Genomic DNA, 9,127 nt, shown 5'->3' on the forward strand with positions numbered 1-9,127 from the left:
AATGGGAGGACACCTAGGTCTCCTATAGCCCATGGTTGGCACTCTTTGTAGGACCTGCCATCATAATCCCACTAATTGTTTCCTTTACTCCCTGAGTTTTAGATGTCTCTGTGATTTTTTTCCAGGAAAGAATTCATGCTTTCATATCACAAAGAGTGACAGAATTCTTCATGACCAGCCAATACCAGCCCCTCAAAGACTTTGGCCCCCACTCCTTATCAGACCTCACCTACTTCTCTCTCTAGAAGACTATGAAACCCCTCAACATGAAGTCACCCTTCACAACTTTTTCACCTTTCCCTTTTGGTCAAATATCTTATATCCTTCCAGAATCTGTATATGAGGACTTTCCTCTATCCCAAAAAGAAAAATAGGGTCTCCTTGAATTCATGATCCATGAACAAACATTGACTTAAGCCATCCATAAATCACAGAGAAACAACCAATCCATGTCTTGACTCAAAAACAACCCCTAGCCATATTGAAACTTCTGGGGAGTTACAACTTCAGAAACCATACTCCCTGAATTACTTGGAAAATATCCTATGCAGCCCCTAGACTCCCACCAACACGTGCTCCTTTGATCTGTACATTTATAAGCTTTATTTCAACTCTGGTGAGATACAGAGAGCCTCTAACCTGAATAGAGGTCTCTGTACCTCACTGTTTATCATGTTTGCAATAAACAGTTTCCTTCTGTTGCAGTTCAAGTTCACCGTCTTTCTCTTCAACTTTCCTTACTCATAGGACTTTCATTGAAGTAATAGATGTTGCACTTCCTTCCTCTGAGACTGCTCTTTTGATAGTAGCTAACAAGTATCCTGTGACTCCAAGCCTGACTCCTTTGGACAATATATAACTACCTTATCTCAGGAGAGAGCTGCCTGTTCTTAATCTTATTAGACAGAACCCTACACTCATGGTTCTAAATCTCTACCCTCTCCAAGTTTGGGAGCATTCAGACAATTAATTGTAAGAGGTATATAACTCCAGCACAATCTGAGTTCAGGGCCTCTGTCTTTCTAGCATTTGCTAACAGAGGTCTGTGTATAAATAAAAGGCTCTCTCCCTCTCTGAACTGGATTTTTGCCTGATTTCACGCACTGACTTAGTTATTTCCTAAAATATAGCTTGTGTTGATTGGCTAGAAAACTGAGTCTTGCATGCAAACTCCTGGCTCTCTGAGCCAATGGCATGGGCAGCCAAGTGGCTGTGGAAGGACAGAGTCTGAGCATTTTGGAAATATGTTCCCTGATGGTTTCCAGGGTCCAAACTCGTATCAGAGCTCTGCCCTCCCATGGCACTTGAGGCCTGATCAGACTTGAAAGAGAAGATGGGCAGAGACACCAGACAAATGGTTAAGGTTTGTCCAGGGGGACAAGAAAGCAGACTGAGATAGAGACTGATAATCTCTAGGGCCATTTTGAGTAGTACAGGGTAGAAATGGTGTGTTCAGGGTAGAAATGGTGGTTGCTGTAAAGAGAGCAAAATGTTATATTTCTCTACATTTCTTTATACCTAACCTACAGAAAGGCTAGAAAACTGAGGAAGTCAAGAGGCTCTGTTGATGGCAGATAAACAGGATTCTCTGGTAAACAAAAGGCTCTGCTGGTATGAATAGAATTTCCTGGGGCCTGCATTATAGAGCAAACTTCTTAAAATAAGAGGATTCCTGGTCACAGACCTACCTCACACCCCCCCCCCCCCCGTGGCACTTCCTGTACCTGAACAACAGACCTATTTATAAGTACTTTTCTTTTTTACTTTTATGACTGTAACAGACACATGTAAATTGTGATTTATGGCTTAATTCCCATCCTGTTCCTTTTTTATAAAAACTGACGCTCTGAACAGTTCAGGGCTTCATTCAGAATCTGGAGTGGAGACTTGGTATACCAAACTATCTTTTTGTCCCTTTTCTATTTTATTTTTACTTGATAAAACTTTGCCTCACCTTCTCTAAGTCGATGGTCTTACTTGTGCAACACCAGAACCCATGACATTTTGGGGGCTCATCCAGGACCCACACTTCAAGCCTTCCTTCCCTGATTCTGGGGCAACTGTACTGGGCAAGGACCCCTAGTCTTGGCCCAAAAGTCATATCTCCATGAGTCTGCATGTTCCTGGTGTTGGACTTGGTAGCAAGCCATTGACAGGGAACTAGGAATGCTGTCCCCCTCTTTTATTGGGTAAGAAACCTCCAGAGGTACTTTTCCCACTTTTCTTTCTGTTTCTCCTTTTTTCCTGGTTTTCTGCTTCTATGTGCTTTTTCCAAGAGGGAATCTGGATGCAGCATTAATTCCCCTGGAAGAGGGACTGAAGGGCAACCTTTGACCCTCCCTGGTTCTGTTCAGAGATTTTGAATGGAGGTCTGTTTCTTGTTCAGTTTTGGTTTGACAGCATGTCTGTTTCTGGTTCAGGTTTTGTTTAACAACACATCTGTTTCTGGTTCAGTTTTGGTTTGGCAGCCACATGGCAGTGTCAGGAGAGCTGTTATTGCTAGCATGTTTGTATTTGATGTTGAGTTCATTTGTCTTGTCCTCATCTTTGAAGATATGGGTCAGAATCATTCTGTTGAAAATCTCCTTTAAAACTGGTTTAAAAGCACTTTAACAAAGAGAGATAAACAATAAAATGAGCTAAGCCTATTATCCTAGCTACTTAGGAAGCTAAGACAGGAGGTTCCAATGTGATAGTCTGACTCCATTTTTTTTTTTTAATTTATTTATTTGAGAGCGACAGACACAGATAGAAAGACAGATAGAGGGAGGGAGAGAGAGAGAATGGGTGCGCCAGGGCTTCCAGCCTCTGCAAACAAACTCCAGACGTGTGTGCCCCTTGTGCATCTGGCTAACGTGGGACCTGGGGAACCGAGCCTCGAACTGGGGTCCTTAGGCTTCACAGGCAAGCGCTTAACCGCTAAGCCATCTCTCCAGCACTGACTCCACATTTTAAACCATGTCACTTTTAAATGTTTGATAAAAATAAGAACATAATTTTAATTTGTACTGTACCTCATATTTTCTCTTTTGTTTGGACTTTAAACAAATAATATATTGTTTATAGACAGCTTTAGGTTTTTTTATTAATCCAAATAATCCAACAGGTCTCCCCTAAAGTTTTTCTTGGCATTTGATTTACTACAAGGTTTTTTTTTGGATTTGTCTTTAAAAAATCAGATTTACCTAAAGCTTAAATTATATGTAAACAATGCCATACTTCATCACATGATATCATAAATAAAATTACTGAGTTTATGTTCTAGGTCAACAACTTACATAGAGGACTATTAAAAAAACATAATTCTCTCTGATGTGGTGACTTATAATTTGTCAGGTATTTTAAAATAAAAAAGACTGTAATGTCCTGTTACTTAAAAGGAGGAAGCAACCAGCCTGACTTCTAGGCCAGCCTTCCTCAAGACAGAAACAAAAATTTGCCTTACTTACTCCTAATAAAAACATTTCCAAATGTGTTAAAGCTATTGATAAAGATTATTCCCAAAATGTTTGTCATGTTTTGCCCTGTATTCATAGAAAATATATTTCATGGAGTTTGTTAATCTCAAATCAATGAATTTTATAAAATCTAAAAATATATATATTGGTATTATAAAGCAAGTGTGGTTGTCAGGTAGAGATTTATTTTATTTATTTTATTTTATTTTGTTGTTTTTTTAATTACTTAAGTTTTTATTAGCAACTTCCATGATTGTAAACAATATCCCATGGTAATGCCCTCCCTCACCCCACTCTCCCCTTTGAAACTCCATTCTCCATCATATCCCCTCCCCCTCTCAATCAGTCTTCAGGCTGACCTGGAATTCACTATGTAGTCTCAGGGTGGCCTCAAATGCAATCAAGGCAATCCTCCTACCTTGGCCTCCCAAGTGCTGGGATTAAAGGCATGCCCCAGCACATCTGGTGATAATGGATAAAACTCTTAATGACTTTTTTGTAACTCTTCTTAGTAAAAATTGTCAAAATGTTCAAAATGGTGGGCTGAAGAGATGGCGGTTTAACCAGTAACTCTTTGCCCTAACTATGTCCCCTTCCCCCTACAACTCCTTGCCCTGACCACGTCCCCTCCCCCCTACAACCCTATATAAACCTACTTGTAAGAATAAACTCTTGAGGCCGTGACAAACACTTAGCATGGTCTCCTTCTTGTGTCTGTTTGTCTTTCACCCAGGTTAGCTTCTCCTTGAGTCCTTGTTTAACTCCCCGCTGGCCAGGGCACCTACCTTCTATGCCTCAGATATGGCTTATGCTGACACAGGACAACAAAATTTTAAAAGGTTAGACAAAATGATTTTAGAAGCTCTTGTGCCATTCTTTAACTAAATCTATTTCAATAGTCAAATGTCCTCTATATGTACATATATCCAGGCTGGTGTAACATCTTTTCTAAGTGTGTTACTCACCTATGTAGAAGCCAAAGCCAAATGGAATCACAGAACAAAAAGCACCAATATTTTGGCCTGTGCTCTCAGGTCATGAGGCCACTGGAGATGATGGGACATTTCTACACTGGCCCCCTGGTAAGTCACCTGTCTTCCTGAAGAGAGAGGATACAGAGGCCCAAACAAAATTGGTATACAGTCTGAAACAGCAGCATCACAATCAAGGAGCAATCAGGACCTATGACTCATCCTAATAGACCGAAAACTCCAGTAAACCACAGGGCTACTCCTGAGTCCCTAAAGGCTCTTTGGATAGCTGTTAGTGAACTTCTAAATTAATCCCTGATTAAAGTTTGGCTGCTTGGTCTTAAATGCTCAGAGAGAAATGTATAACCCAAGATTTAAAAAAATAGCTTAAATATATAAATGGCCTATAAAGTAAAACAACAGATTTCCAATAGGGAAAACAAACAAGAAAAGCAACTATAGATGTCAAAAGGGTTATTTTCAAATCCAGAATATATAAATAAGCCTGAGACCAAAAAAACATTTGTACAGCCTTTAATGACACCCAGTGACTCTCTGTTATTAAAGTTGTTTTGTATATATGTTTCTGATAACTCTGGTAACATCTCATCTGTTTTACAAGCCATACAGAAATAAATTCAGGCCATGTCAAATACTACTGTGCCAGTTGATGAACAATTCTGGAAGAAAATCTCAGTAACTCTTGCTCTGATGGTCCTGAGATAATCCAACTCTACTTACCTGGGTTCCTTTGCTCTAGAAGTCCACAAGAAGGAAAAGCCTAAAGGTGACCAGTTTGCTGTGTGCTCACTTCTCATTATCTCCTTACTCTCATTCTTTCTCCTCAATATTTTCTTCCAAGACTATCTTCCTGCACTTTCGGGTCCACTAGAATAGTTCCCCTCTCTGAGAGAGACTCACTATCACAAGCCACAACTTCATGACCCACTCAGTAGGAAATAGTAAATGATCTGATGTCTTTGTCCTTTGTCCTCTAACAGCAGTTAGAGTGTCTTCTTATGAGAGGGAAAAATAAAGGGGCATAGAATTAGGGTGACTGGGACCTCTGAAGGTAAAAAGGGCAGGAAAGTTTTTCTTATCTCTTGACCAGTTCCAAAGAACTGTTTTTCCATGTGTATGCCACATTCCTGGCTCTGCAAAGGACAGGCCTCACCTCTTTGATGCTGGTCCACCTATGTCTTTCTGCCTGTCCAGCTCTAAGCTGAGCAGAGCTAAATGCTTGCTTAATATTTCCATAATCAGGACCAGTTGTTTCAAGACACTTGTTCTCCTTTGGTGCAAAAGGAGTAACCACCCCATACGTAAGTATTTCCTCTCCAGCAACCAAAAGAGACTTTCATCCCTCTGCTGGTGGGCCTTGGCATAACACTGTCTCTTGGTGCCTCTAGTGACCAACAGGGTTGAATCTTTCCAGAGACAAACTCTCTCACAGGTGTGGTAGTTCAAAACTGTCTAGCCTTAAACCTCATTACTGCTGAACTTGAGGAGATATATGTAGTCTTGGGAAAAAATGTTTTTTATTGTATTAATGAATCAAATATTGGGAAACAAAATGTTAAAACTCCAACAAGGAGCTGCTTGACCACTACAAGTTTGAGGACCCCACCATCTGGTTCTCGTTACTTGGCTTCTCTCACTCCAAAGGCTATGAAAGTAAAGGAGTCAAAATAAAAGAGGATTAGACTTACTTTTTATAAAACAAGGGGGACTATGTATAGCTTTAGATAAAATAATAATTGTTTCAGTTTATGCTTAGTTGGTCTCCATGACAAACTTCCCTTATCTCTTCTATTGCTAGTCTCCCAATATATTACTCTTAGGCCTTACCATAGGACCCCGCATTGTTAATACTCTAGTATATATATATATATATATATATATATATATATATATATATATATATATATATATATATATAATCATTAGTTCTGCTAAACTTATGGTATTAGAGACACAATATGCCCCCCAATCTAAAACTAAACAAACCCTAAACATTATCCTTCACAAGTCAAACATTTAACTTAGTGCCATGTCAGAGGGGGAAATGTAAAGAGAGCAAAATGTTATATTTCTCTACATTTCTTTATACCTAGCCTAGAGAAATGTAGAAGTCAGGAGGCTCTGTTGATGGCAGACAAACAGGATTCTCTGCTAATAGCAGGTAAACAAAAGGCTGTGCTGGGACAAATAGCATTTCCTGGAGCCTGCATTGTTGAGCAAATTCCTTAAGATAAATGGGCACACAGGGTGGGGAGAGGGAGCGCACGACGTGCCAGCACCCTCTCCCTCGTCCAGCACTGCCGCCTCCTTCTCCTGCCACTCCTGGTGCTGCTTGTGTGTTCCTTCAGTGCGGACCTGGTACCTCTTGTGAAGCAGCTGCTGAGGAGACCCCAGCGCTTGCCATGGCCTACAAGAAACCCAAGGAAGGAGTCAAGACTGAGAGAAACGATCATATTAATTTGAAGGTTGTGGGGCAGGATGGTTCTGTGGTGCAGTTTAAGATTAAGAGGCATACACCACTTCACTTAGTAAACTAATGAAAGCCTATTATGAACGATAGGGTCTGTCAATGAGGCACATCAGATTCCGATTTGACGGGCAGCCAATCAATGAAACAGACACACCTGCACAGTTGGAAATGGAAGATGAAGATACAACTGATGTATTCCAGCAACAGACAGGAAATGTCAACTAAAAAGGGAACCTGCTACTTTACTCCAGGATTTTGTTATAGACCAAAAATACATTCTCAATTAGAAAACTGCAATTTGGTTCCACCACATCCTGACTACTACAGTATAGTTTTCTCTATTCTTTCATTATCCTCTTCCTATTCCTTTATTGTACATAAAGTAACTGGTGTGTGTGCACAAGCATGTTGCGCTTTTCTTTTTCTTTTTAAACTAAATGGCCAATGTTTTGGTTGACATCAAATGGAGATGACATGGGGACAAGTACTGGTTCTGGGAAAATACCCCCTCTCTCCATTCGTGGCTTGCTCATTCAGCTCTTATCTTTATATTCCAGTAAGTTATTTTGCTTACATTGTTTTAACAACAACAACAACAACAACAACAAAACATTAAAAAAATCCTTCCATACCTTGTTTAATTGGAGACTTTTAATGTTTTTTCATTTATCATTGTAAAACCAAGGACAATTTTATAACTTTTTTGTACTTAGCTGTTACATGAAGGGCAATCTGTCTTTAAGAAGGGATAAATTACTCTAAAAAAATGAATCCTAGATGGTTTTCCCTTCAAGTCAAGCGTCTTGTTTATTAAATAAACTTCTTGTTTAAAATGGAAAAAAAAAGATGAATGGTGTCATGAGCACTCTCAAAGATGATTGGTTGAGAGGATTCCGCCAGCAAAGGTCAATGATACTCAGACACTGGTATACTTGCAAAGGAGTTTACTGGGATGAAAGTCACACACAAGCAAGTCCAAACTATCACAAATAATATTATAGCTAATATAATATTCATCGCTACATTACTAACACAAGAATATTTCTAACGAGTCTAACATGTATACGACCTGACAACGCGAGATTTGAGCTGTGACGCTTTATGACATTTTATGGCCTGACAATGCGAGGTTTGAGCTGCGACGTTTTTTTGGTTCGCTGCGCTTCCAGCCGAGTCTTGGTCCGCTGGTGTAAGTTAGTGCTTTAGCTTACGGATGATCATTCGGACAGCGTTTGGACAGCGTGTCGGGCTGATGAATTTGGATTGGTGATGTACTTGCGGGGGTCTCAGTCAGGACTGCTGAGTAGTCTTTCAGTCAGTCATAGTGTCGGGGAGATTGAGACAATGGTTGTTGAGCAGCTGGGGTTTTTATACCTTCCAATGCTTATCTAATAGTTTCACACACACATCTGCTAATCCCTACTATGTCACTGCACACAGAGTTTAGCTTACAAGCTTTGACTTTGCATTTTTTACTCTCACAAAAAACTTATTTAACCTAAACTGGCCCTGGACCATATGCTGGTCCTTACATGCTCATAACATTCCACCCCTTGACACCTGAAATGTAATCAACATGAACGGTGTCATGTACTGGTTATCCGCTTCGAATAGGATACCAGAGTTGTCTCACAGGACTGGGGTTTACAGAGTCATACAGTCACCTATCTGATGAGTTTGTAATGTTATCAAAGGGTCTGCATAATTTTATTGGTAAAGCAAGCATTTTCATTCTTCTACAAGTTCTATGCAGTTCGTATCAAGTTTTATAAGCGGAAAATTCTTTAAGCAAATCTTGTAAGAGAGGGCGTAATATTATTCTCATAGACCATGATTGCAGTGATTGTGGTTCTGTAGGTGCACTGATTGCAGTGCAACAGTGCCAATCTCCATATAACAATTGCTCAGCTTCTTCCGGTCTATGTCTAATCATATTTCTACAAAGCTCATAATGGGCATGATTGCCTTTACAAATAAAGCATGAAAAAAGGCTAGCTAAGATATGTAGGAATCTATCGATTGGATGTCTTTCAACATATTCTGTACCGTGACACATGAAATGAGTAAAGAATAACAATAAGAAATTGTCAGTTCTAGGACCATTTAGGAATCTGGAAGAATATCTTGAGAGGCAAAAGTGGCAATCTGGCATATGATTATGGCGAAAGTTGAATCCCATGCGGTAAAATAGGTCCTTGATGGGTCTA

At 39.8% G+C, this 9,127-nt stretch overlaps 1 pseudogene; it reads left to right on the forward strand.

The window, feature by feature from the left end:
- Positions 1-6,852: 6,852 nt before the first annotated feature.
- LOC101616469 lies at positions 6,853-7,145 on the forward strand (annotated as a pseudogene).
- Positions 7,146-9,127: the final 1,982 nt, after the last annotated feature.

Source organism: Jaculus jaculus, chromosome 6, assembly GCF_020740685.1.
Source record: "Jaculus jaculus isolate mJacJac1 chromosome 6, mJacJac1.mat.Y.cur, whole genome shotgun sequence".
Classification (NCBI taxonomy): domain Eukaryota; kingdom Metazoa; phylum Chordata; class Mammalia; order Rodentia; family Dipodidae; genus Jaculus; species Jaculus jaculus.